A 13,085-nucleotide genomic window follows, 5' to 3' on the forward strand; every position below is an offset into this window, starting at 1 on the left:
TTGAGTCTGCTCCACCATTCAATCATGGCTGATAAGTTTTTCAACCCCCTTTTCCTGCCTTCTCCCCGTAACCTTTGATCCCCTTACCAATCAAGAACCTATCTATCTCGGTCTTAAATACACTCAATGACCTAGCCTCCACAGCCTCCTGTGGCAATGAATTCCATAGATTCATCACTCTCTGGCTAAAGAAGTTTCTCCTCATCTCTGTTCTGAGGCTGTGTCCTCAGGTCCTAGTCTCTCCTACTAATGGAAACATCTTCCCCACGTCCACTCTATCCAAGCCTTTCAGTATTCTGTAAGTTTCAATCAGATTCCCCCTCATCCTTCTAAACTCCATCGAGTATAGACCCAGAGTCCTCAAACGTTCCTCATATGTTAAGCCTTTCATTCCTGGGATCATTCTTGTGAACCTCCTCTGGACCTTCTCCAGGGCCAGAACATCCTTCCTGAGATACAGAGCCCAAAATTGCTCACAATATTCTAAATGTGGTCTGATCAGAGCCTTATAAAGCCTCAGCAGCACATCCCTGCTTTTATATTCTAGTCCTCTCGAAATAAACGCCAACATTGCATTTGCCTTCCTAACTACTGACTCAACCTGCAAGTTAACCTTCAGAGAATCCTGGACTAGGACTCCCAAGTCCCTTTGCACTTCAGATTTCTGAATTCTCTCCCCAATTAGAAAATAGTCTATGCCTCTTCTTCCTACCAAAGTGCATGACTTCACACTTCCCCACGTTGCATTCCATCTGCCACTTCTTTGCTCATTCTCCTAACCTGTCCAAATCCTTCTGCAGCCTCCCCACCTCCCCAATACTACCTGTCCCTCCACCTATCTTTGTATCGTCTGCAAACTTAGCCAGGATGCCCTCAGTTCCTTCATCTAGATCATTAATGTACCACACCCTGGAAACATCATCCAGCCTGTAAACACAATTGTTTAGTTGCCATCATTTTCCTTCTGCATCTGCTACCTCTCTGGGCAATTTCAGAAAAATTTCTCACTGAAAAGCTTCATCATGCAGAAACACAGCTTTTACATTGCTTGATCTATGAATAATATCTGGCCAAAAAAAATTGCTTTACTACGTGTAAAATTGCTTTACCCACTTTAACATCTGCCTTGCTCAGTCACTCTGCAAAACCCATAGCAACCAGCCTCACTTTAGCCTTATAAGTCCAATCTGCAAGCCCATCTACCAAGCTGGTTGCCCCTTACTTGGTACTTCAGAATAAACTCGAAACTCTCTTCAACTATCCAATTCCCTTTATTTTACCTCTCTTAGTTTGCCCAAAAGTTTATCCTCAAGTTTATTGACGGCCACCAAAACTTCACAATCATGAGTACTTCTGCATCTAGTTCTGTTCTGAGACAGTTTTGTGGCCTTTATTTCATTGTCTAACCTGTTCAAGCTATAGCCTCTACTTGCACTTGTATGTCTACTGGTACTACCACTGCGAGATCTCCTTCTTGCACCATTAGTGGGCCTTTCTCTGGCACACTGTCAGTACTTGCTTTCGTACTCTCACTCTTTCATTCCATTCTGCCAGACCATAACATGGATCTCACTCTTGGCCATCACCCTGAACATTCAACTAATATTTAATTGAAATAGTACTTTCCAGAGCAGGAGGATAATCACACAGCAGAGGAGGCAATTTGGCATTTCGCCAAGAGACTAATTGAAGGGGGACCGTAAACCTCCAACCACTGGAACGAACACACTGCAGTCTGATTAATTAGCTAATATTATATGCAGTATTTTATCGATCACCATATGATTTCATTGCTGAAAGGACTTTCAGCTGTGATATTCATGACTTTGGTGTTTATGTTTTCACACGTGTCTCTAAACTTGTTATTGACTGCAACACTGGCAGCTACCCAGCAATATGGAAAATTGCCCAGGTACACCCTGTCCACTAAAAGAAGGACAAATCCAATCCAATCAATTACCACCCCATCAGTCTACTCTCGATCAAACAGCAAAAGTGATGCAAGGTGTCTTTGACAGTGCTATTAAGTGGCACTTACTCAGTAATATCCGAATCACTGACGCTCAATTTGAATTCTGCCAGGGCTACTCAGCTCCTGACCTCATTACAAATTGGTCCAAACATGGACAAATGAGTTGAGCTCGGTGAAGTGAGGGAGTGACTGCCCTTGACATCAAGGCAGCATTTGACCAAGTGTAGCTTCAAGGAGCCCTAGCAAAACTGGAGTCAATGGGAATAAGGAGGAAATATCTTCAGTGGTTAGTCATATCTAGCACAAAGGAAGATTGTGGTTGTTGGAGGTCAATCATCTCAGTTCGAGGACATCATTGCAGGAGTTCCTCAGAGTAGTGTCCTTGGCCCAATCATCTTCAGCTGTTTCGTCAGTGACCTTCCCTCCATCATAAGATCAGAAGTGGGGATACCCGCTGATGATTGAACAATGTTCAGCACCATTTGTGACTCCTCAGATACTGAAGCAGTTTGTGTCCATATGCAGCAAGACCTGCATAACATTCAGCCTTAGGTTCGAAGTGGCAAGTAACATTAATAACACATTAATGACCAGCCATAACATCAGAGAATCTGACCATCTCTCCTTGGCATTCAATGGAATCTTCCACTATCAACATTCTGGGGGCTATCCTTGACCAGAAACTGAATTGGACCAGACGTATAAATACTATGGCTACAAGACCAGGTCAGAGGCTGGGAATTCTGCAGTGAGTAACTTACCTCCTGACTCTCCAGAACCTGTCCACCATCTACAAGGCACAAACCAGGAATATGATGAAATACTCTCCACTTGCCTGGGTGAGTGCAGCTCCAACAACACTTAATTGGCATCCTATCCTTACCTTAAACATTCACTCCTTCTACCACTAACGCACAGTGGCAGCAGTGTGTACCATCTACAAGATGCACTGCAGCAACTCACCAAGGCTCCTTCAACAGCACCTTCCAAACCCAGGAGCTCTACCACCTAGAAGGAATAGGGCAGCAGACTCATGGAACACCACCACCATTATCAATCAAAAACCACCAAGTCCGGTCCCTGTACATTTCTCCATGCTTTTGTCTGTAATAACTTTTTTGTTCTTACCAAGTACTATTGTAAAAAGACTAAATCTGTTCATCAGGGATACAAAAAGTAGAATAAAACTAATTGACTTTGACCCATTCCTTCAGATCTATGGCAACTATCCCATTAAAGTTGTGAACTAATGGAAATCTTACAATAGTACCTGGCGGTGTCCTGCAGTGCTATTTACAGATGTAACACTCTTCACTAAACTCTTCTATTAGGTTCATTTACTCTTCAGCAACCTCACTTCCATCTTTTACCGAATTTTTAACCTTTAACAAGCAGGGTGAACAAGTTGTCTAAGTAACTTTAAGACAATTTGCTTCTCTTTCGTCTTACCACCCTTTAAGAATGGCAGCAGCATTTCAGCTGTCAGGAATTCCTCCCACCTGCCTCTCATTATTGGCCGGCTCCCATGTCTGCTGGCTCTTGTATGGACACAAGTGGCAAAATCCACTGCGATGTCCCGCTTCCCACTCAATGGCCCCACGAACCAATTTGGTCCCTGACATCAGGGCATCCATCCTTCCAGAATGCACCAGGATCAGAGACAACATGTGAAACCTGACGGCTTCTCCTCTACAAATGTAACTTACCATAGCACAAAGCTATCACATCACGGCCTCCTTCAAAATCCAATTATCTCCGCTTGACATTCAATGGCATTACCATTATCAACATCCTGTGGGTTATCATTGGCCAGAAACTGAACTGGACTAGCCACATACCTACTGTAGCTAGACGAACAGGTCAGAGGCTGGGAAATCTGTGGTGAGTAACTCACCTCCTGATTCCCCAGAACCTGCCCACCATCCACAAGACACAAGCCAGGAGTGTGATTGAATACTCTCCACTTGCCTAGATGATTGCAGCTCCAACAACAGTCAAGAAGCTTGACACCACCCACAACAAAGCAGTCCACTTGATCGACACCCCATCCCACCACCCTCAACATTCACATCCTCCACCACTGACGCACAGTAGCAGCAGTGTGTACAATCTGCAAGATGCACTGCAACAACTCACCAAGACTCTTTCGACAGCATCTTCCAAACCTGCAATCTCTGCAACCTAGAAGGACAAGGGCAAAAGATACATGGGAACATCACCACCTGCAAGTTCCCCTCCATCCTGTCACACCATCCTGACTTGAAACTATATCGCCATTTCTTCACTGTTGCATGGGTCAAAATACTGGAACTCCCTCCCTAGCAGCACAGGTCAGAGGCTGGGAAATCTGTGGTGAGTAACTCACCTCCTGATTCCCCAGAACCTGCCCACCATCCACAAGACACAAGCCAGGAGTGTGATTGAATACTCTCCACTTGCCTAGCCAGCAACACTGACATCCTGGGAAAGAAAAAATAAACAAGCTCAGGAGGATCCAACCACAGAAGCCAACTCTCTACACATCACTCCTTAAACAAGTACCCAAAGCTCCTTTTCCAGGTTTTGCCTTAAATCAGCACCAGTTATTTAACAATCCCTTGTGTGGAACTATTATAACACTGAGGTCTCACAGCATTCCATGTCTTTTTTTATTGTAGGTAAGCACCAGTCGGTTAACACAGTGACTACGAGCAGCCAAAGATTGATTCGTGCTTCCACTCACAAACAGGTGAGACACACTAATGTGGGCTTTCTTACATTTACCTGTGCACACACTTAACATGTCAGGGGCCTCAAACCACATTCAATTACCAGCAGGAATACATTGGATGAAAAGTGCAAAACAGAAGTTTTTTTGGCGACAATAAAAGTCAGTTTCACCCACTAAGCATGGCCAGCCATTTTCTCAAATTCCAAAAACACTTACTGTCTCACTATATCCCTCAAACCCACCCTCAGATCCCACACTCACACCCACCTAATCCACCCATTTGCAACAATCCTTAATCCCAACTACCCACCTCACATTGTCCCTTAAACCCACCTCCTTTTCTCACCATATCATTCAGCTCTAACATCCACCTTCTTACCCAACCGTTCAACCTCCCCCTTCTCACCGCAGCCACCAATTTCACATGCCCACTTTCAGCCCACATCCCTCATCCCCTCTTTATTTAGTATGAAGCGGGGCTTCCATCGATCTTCAGGAGGATGCCCCGCTTCATAGATCAGCGGCCAATTGGAGGCCGGCAGCTCTGCACTCCGGCAGCGCCAAGAAGGAGTGATGGTCACCGTTGTACTGCAGGTAGGCCAAGGATGTGGCATGCACCTGGACATTCAGGCAAGGCCGAAATCTTGCAGAGGCTGGGCTGAAAGCCCCAGCAAGAGGCATGTTGGACAGGGCAAGAGGAGAGGGTGGATGTGCGAGGGCAAAACTGTGGGAAAGCGGTCCTCCAATTAGCCTGGGAAGGAGACAACCACCCCCACCTATCTCCTTTCACTGAGCAGCAGCCCATAGGGTTAAATCTGCTGGGTTACATATTGGACGTAGGTTATATCAGAGTGGCAGTAGGATGAGACCCTTAAATGGGCAATAATTTCTCAAAGGGCCTCAATTGGGCCACAGGGATGTGGGCATTCCACCCAATCAACGCCCCTCCGGGTCATCCATAAAGTTATGGAGGGGTGCACAGGTGGACCAGCAACAGATACATCACTGATAGTGCAGCCCTAATTTACAGATCTACCCACATGTTTTTTCACCTGTAAAATTCAGCCCCAATCCCTCAACCTTCCCGACCTACATTCTCACCAATTCCCTCAATCTTACTATCTGAATTCTTACCTCGTCCACCAATCCTACCTCACCACCTTCTCACAGTATTCTGCAGTTCCTTTTCTTCCAGAAACTCTTTTAGTTATCTCTTGACCCCCATTTGCAATGTTGACTTCGATCATTCTCTGGTGACTTTTTCCTCAAATCAATTACCCTTTGGGTAGGAAAATTTCCCCTAGATTTCCTGGCCTCCTGATATCCCGAAACATCCCATACGTTGCCCATCCCATCCTCATTGTCCCCTCCAAGACAGTAATACCCATTCCATTACTGTATGTGGAGTTGGAGCTGAATCTCCATTTGGCCTCCAGCCTAGGTCAGGGATTGGGGTCAGCTGTTAATGTCCCACCCCTAGCTACAGCTCCATCATGCAAGCTATGTCATGTTCGATCTGGACTATGAGGCAATATATTGACCACTCTGACAATATAATTCCCATTTACTAACATATAAGGTTTGGCTCACAGATGCTTTAATGCAGCATCAGCTGCTGACCTGGCAGAGCTTCGAGAATTGGGATCTTACACATGGTGGTGATGTCCCAGTTGAATTCTAAGACATCAGTACTAGAAAATAACCTGATTAATGAAATCTATTAGAAATAGAAACTGACTGACCCACAGACAGAGAGTGAGGAGTCACTGACTGATCCACAGATAGGGAATGGGGAGATACTGACTGACCTGCAGATAAGGAATGAGGAGATACTGACTGACCTACAGATAGGGAATGAGGAGATACTGACTGACCTGCAGATAGGGAATGAGGAGATCCTCACTGACCTACAGATAGGGAATGAGGAGATACTGACTGACCTGCAGATAGGGAATGAGGAGATCCTCACTGACCTACAGATAGGGAATGAGGAGATACTGACTGACCTACAGATAGGGAATGAGGAGATACTGACTGACCTATAAATAGGGAATGAGGAGACACTGACTGACCTGCAGATAGGGAATGAGGAGATCCTCACTGACCTACAGATAGGGAACGAGGAGATACTGACTGACCTGCAGATAGGGAATGAGGAGATCCTCACTGACCTACAGATAGGGAATGAGGAGATCCTCACTGACCTACAGATAGGGAATGAGGAGATACTGACTGACCTGCAGATAGGGAATGAGGAGATCCTCACTGACCTACAGATAGGGAATGAGGAGATACTGACTGACCTGCAGATAGGGAATGAGGAGATCCTCACTGACCTACAGATAGGGAATGAGGAGATACTGACTGACCTACAGATAGGGAATGAGGAGATACTGACTGACCTACAGATAGGGAATGAGGAGATACTTACTGACCTATAGATAGGGAATGAGGAGATACTGACTGACCTACAGATAGGGAATGAGGAGATACTGACTGACCTGCAGATAGGGAATGAGGAGATACTGACTGACCTGCAGATAGGGAATGAGGAGATACTGACTGACCTACAGATAGGGAATGAGGAGACACTGACTGACTCAGGTGATACTGACTGACCAATGTTTGGGGAGGTGGCACGTGGGGAGGTGACAGTGACTGACTAACTGATGGATTGACTGACAGCTGTTTAATAAGCTTTTCCTCTCCACAGTCCCATGTAGCAGGACGTGGGCCTGAGTTCACGAAGAATTTATTTAATTTGTTTGGCCTTAGTCCTCTTGTTCTTAACTTCCTCCACCGTTTAAACCTGGAGCCACGAGCTGGAGAAAACATCTACGTAACAAGAACAGAGATTCAACGCTTGCCTCAATATCCTTTTACCGGTTTCATTCTTCACCACAAGCAAAATAAGGGAATAAGTGGCTCCTCACTTCCTGTAAGGAGAATATTCACAGAATGTAACTGCGGTTTATCTGCACTCTGCTGCCTTACACAGCTCCATGGTGGCAGCAGAACATCACAGTAAAAGCACAGCTTCATTCCCGACCAGGGTGATGAATGGCGGGGGTGAGGTTGGGGGCAGAGGGTGTGAAATACAAGGCAAAACTAGACTGTGTGCATAGAATCATAGAATGGTTACAGCACAGAAGGACAACATTCAGCCTGTCGTGTCTGTGCTGGCCCTCTGAAAGAGCAGTCCGCTGAGTACCACTCTCCTGCCTTTTTCTTGTAGCCCTCCAGATTTTTCCTTTTCAGATAATGAACCCTTTGAAAGCTCCAGTCAACCCTGCCCACACCACAGGCTCAGGAATTGCATTCCAGATACACAGAGTAGAAGAAACAAAACTGGGATCACTGGTTAAAATGAATCTTTGAGATGTAACTGAAACATTTCTGGTGCTGGGTCAGGATTGGCAATTAAATATTCCTGGATGTGAAATTTTCAGGCCGTGTAGAGCAGGAAGAAGAAATTAATTAATTAATGATAATGTCGTAGCACTGGAGTGTAAAGATTTAAATAGAGATGTAGTTTAAACCATAATACTTTGAAAAAAATTGCCAAGTAGTAAGATATTAGCCATAAGAGGAGACAGTGTCGTAGTGGTAATTTCACTGCGCTAGTAATCCAGAGGCTCAAGCTAAAGTTCTGGGGACAAGGGTTCAAATCCCACCACGGCAGCAGCTGGTGGAATTTAAATTCAATTATTAATCTGGAATTGAAAAGCTAGCCTCAGTAATGGTGATCTTGAAACCACTGTTGATTGTTGTAAAAACCCATCGGGTTCACTAATGTCCTTTGCCATCCTTACCCAGTCTGGTCTACATGGGACTCCAGACCCACAGCAATGTAGTTGACTCTTAGCTGCCCTCCAAAATGAGTTCTGAAATGAACACTCAGTCCAAGGGTGATTAGGGAAGGGGCAAGAAATGCTGGCCTTGCCAGCAATGCCCATAGCCCATGAAAGAATACATTTTTAAGAAAACATTAAAATACTAGGAGTCTATCATTTACTGAACATTGGAGAGGGAATTGAAGATGAAATCTGCAAATAAATGGAAGAAGTATCTACTTGTATTAACAATAGAATTATAATTATTTGAAATATCCTGGGATGGGAGAACCATTTGGGTTCTCAGGTGCTACTCCAATATGAAGGAAATAATATTTGACCTGGCTTCTGAAGCAGAGCAAGTAGCAATTCTAGAAGTAGGGGAAGCTTTGGGAAACATTGGCCACCATATAATTAGGGTCCATGTAAGAATAGAAAAAGAAAATTTGAAGACAAGGATACTTGACCATCCAAAAAATTAAATTAGATTGAGATGGAAAGGAATCTTTCCCAGATTAAATGGAACGGTAAATAGAAGGTGGGGAATGTTTTATCAGGGAATGGGAAAATTACAAATCCAAATACATTCCAGTAAGGATAAGGAAGAATGTGTTCAAGCTGGGGTATAGATGGTTAGAAAAATGATCAAATTTGATATTAGAAAAATAATTATTTAGCATATGACACCACCCAGGACAAAGCAACCCACTTGATTGGCACCACATCCACAAACATTCACTCCCTCCACCAACAACACACAGTAGCAGCAGTGTGTACTGTCTACAAGATGCACTGCAGGAATTCACCAAGGCTGCTTCAACAGCATCTTCCAAACTACCACCTAGAAGGACAAGGGCAGCAGACACATGGGAACACCACCATCTGGGAGTTCCCCTCCAAGTCACTCACCATCCTGACTTGGAAATATATCACTGTTCCTTCACTATCACTGGGTCAAAATCCTGGAACTCTTCCTAACAGCACTGGGGGTATGCCTACACCACATGGACTGCAGCTTATCACCACCTTCTCAAGGGCAACTAGGGATGACAAGAAATTTTTCAATGAACAGCATGGCACTAGGAAGTTCTGAGGAACAAAGGGATCTTGGCGTGTGTCTCCATAGATCTCTGAAGGCGGAGGTGCATGTTAGTGGGGTGGTGATAAAGGCATATGGGACACTTGCCTTTATCAATCGAGGCATAGATTACAAAAGTAGGGAGATCATGTTGGAGTTGTATAGAACCTTGGTGAGGCCATAGCTGGAGTATTGTGTGCAGTTCTGGTCACTACATTATAGGAAGGATGTGATTGCACTGGAGGGGGTGCAGAGGAGATTCACCAGGATGTTGCCTGGGATGAAACATTTAAGTTATGAAGAGAGGTTGGATAGACTTGGGTTGTTTTTGTTGGAGCAGAGAAGACTGAGGGGCGACCTGATCGAGGTGTACAAGATTATGAGGGGCATGGACAGGTTGGATAGGGAGCAGTTGTTCCCCTTAGTTTAAGGGTTAATCACAAGGGGGCATAAGTTCAAGATGAGGGGCAGGAGGCTTAGGGGGGATGTGAGGAAAAACTTTTTTACCCCGAGAGTGGTGATGGTCTGGAATACGCTGCCTGGGAGGGTGGTGGAGGCGGGTTGCCTCACATCCTTTGAAAAGTACCCGGATGAGCACTTGGCACGTCATAACATTCAAGGCTATGGGCCAAGTGCTGGTAAATGGAATTAGGTAGGTAGGTCAGGTGTTTCTCACGTGTCGGTGCAGACTCGATGGGCCGAAGGGCCTCTTTTGCACTGTGATTCTGTGATGGGCAATAAATGCTGGCCCAGCCAGCGAAACCCACGTCCCATGGAGGGAAAAAAAATATGAAAAGCAGGTTAAATATAGAGAATATATAGCGCTACTGAATATATGAGAGAAAATTAACAAATAATACACAAAGCACAATAAAAAGACATTCTACAGTAACATCAGTAATAAGATTAGTAAAGGATATTCTCAGCAGTGTTTTTTCTGCAGAGGACTATATTCCAAGGTAGTCAGCTAGTGGAACACCAGGAGGAGGAGAATGCACCCTTACAAGGGTAGCAGAGTCTTGTAGTGTTTTCTTTGTAAGTTTGACAAGGTTGGCTATGAGACAAGCAAAGTCTAAACATAGGTAATGGAGAGAGAGAGAGGACCCCACTCCTTGCCTAGGCCCCACCACCAAGATCCTAAATGGAGTTGTCATTCCTGCCCTGGGGTCAGCAATGGCAGGGAGGGAAATTGGGCAAGCACCCAGCATCTTCCCCCCCCCCCCAACCCCGCCTCCCCCAATCCCGTGCCCCCTTGCTGCACCAAGAGGATTTGGGCTTGAGGGAGAAGGGGGAGGGTTGGATTTTTGGGGCCTGTGGTAGAGGAGTGAGGAGGGTGGGGAAGAACAGGTGAGGGTGAGGCTAAGCTGATTGGTTCTTCATCCGATCTCCACTGTCTTCTCCAGGGGTTGTGAATAAAAATCCTCCTCACTTAAATAGGATAGAACCTACATCAAACTCCAGCCGAGTCTTATACAGCCTGGTTATTAAGAGGCGACACATGGTACAACAAGATATGTCCACCCCTGTCATTAATGTTATGGCTTTTCTGTGGCCTGGGCTTATAAATTTTAAAAACATGTTTTAATGCAGTGGTGTACTCTCTCTCCAGTTTGGTAGCCTTTATTCTGGACCACCTCCCCTTGCTTGGTGAATCCATATTGCTGCCCTGTCCTATCATGATCCTCTTTTCACAGACATATTGGGGCCACGTCCCCGGTTCTCTCATTTTGTAAATGGCACTGGACTTCGGGATCAATAGAGGAAGCAAAGAAGCATTCATGTGCCGCCAACATTATCAAATCACAATTCCTGGCCTAGTTTGCAAGGATGAACAGGAGAAGAGTAAGCTTTGATCCAGTGTGAATGAATCCTTTCAAGTTCCCACCCTCCCTGCATTTTCTCTAACTGGCAGTTTTACAGATGATGCTCCCACATACAGCGATGTGATTAAAGCAGGATTTCAGAACCTGCTGAAGCTGAAAGAGATGAGACAGAAATTATTGCAGCAGCAGCCCAACAGGTTAGTGACACAGCACACTGAGCAAGAGAGTCAACTCTGGGAGGTTCCCCTCCAAGTCACTCACCATCCTGTCTTGGAAATATGTCCCTGTTCCTTCACTGTCACTGGGTCAAAATCCTGGAACTCCCTTCCTAACAGCACCGTGGGTGTACCTACACCACATGGGCTGCAGCGGTTCAAGAAGGCAGCTCACCACCTTCTGAAGCACAATTAGAGTTGGGCAATAAATGCTGGCCCAGCCAGCGAAGCCCACATCCTGTGAATGAATAAAAAAAAAACTGGTAAGCAGACAGTCCTGGTAGTTTCAGCTGGTATGTTAGTACCAGCAGTGGGCAGCCTGCAAGTGACAGAGAGCCACCCAATTGACTGCACCTCCTGACACTGCTCGCTGGGATCTTTCTGTAACATTTTGTTCGATGATTTGTTAAGCAGTGATAATCGCTAATTATTGAGGATTGTTACCAATCATTCTTACCTCTCCCCTAAAGCCCCGTCAATGCCTCACAATTCCTGGGCAGAATTTTACGCCCAGCTTGCGGGCGGCCCACACACCCAAGCGTAAACTAATGCGCGATGATATCGGGCGTGTGTCCCGACGTTATCGCGCACTTGTGCGATATTTCATTCGGCGGATTCACGCCTCAGTCAGCTGAGCGCCCGCCGATAATTAAAAGGCCTATCAAGGCCACTAACAAGCTAATTAAATTCAACTCTACGCTGCCCGTCCAACCTTACAGTCGGCGGGGTGGGCGAAAAGGCCAAGCGGCCTTTACATTTTTTAGGAAACCTCAGCCACGGGTGGGATGAGGCTTCCGAAAGCAAATAAACATTAAATAAAATCTTTATTTCGGAATTAAAAACGTGTCCCATCTCACCCCACAGTCACATGAGGGGACATGTTTTATTAAATTTTTACTGTCTTTGTTAATTTTTTTATAAAAGCGCTTCAGTCTCCCCTGATGTAGCTCCGTGGCTCAGGGCGATTGAGGCGCTCTCTCTCAGGCCTGTGCGAACGGCGCACTAGGCCCGGCTCTCCCTCCTCCCTCCTCCCTCCTCCCGCACAGGCAGCACCCAGCACTGCCAATCGCGATCCACGCAGGGCGGGCCTTAGTTGGCCCGCGTGAAATCGCAGTGCGGAGCCGATCACAGGCAGCTGCCCGACACCCCCCCCCCCACCCACCCTCGCCGAGCACCCCCGCCAAGGGCAAAATCCTGCCCCCTGTTCCCCCCAACCCAGTAGCAGGAAGTGGACAGCCAGGTGCACAGAAAAGAGAATGACTCTCTCCATATTGGTTTTTATTTATTTTTACATTTCACACTACAAGCTAGAGCTTAGAAACATCCTGGAAACGTCAGCTTGTTAAAATTGCAGTTTGAAAGTAAATAAGTTAATAGGAGCTGCTTGACGAGTGAGAGCCAGGTGTGAAACTAGCCAAGGCTGGAGGGATGAAAGCCTCCCATGTCCTCTGACT

This window comes from Carcharodon carcharias, chromosome 31, assembly GCF_017639515.1.
Source record: "Carcharodon carcharias isolate sCarCar2 chromosome 31, sCarCar2.pri, whole genome shotgun sequence".
NCBI classification, from domain to species: domain Eukaryota; kingdom Metazoa; phylum Chordata; class Chondrichthyes; order Lamniformes; family Lamnidae; genus Carcharodon; species Carcharodon carcharias.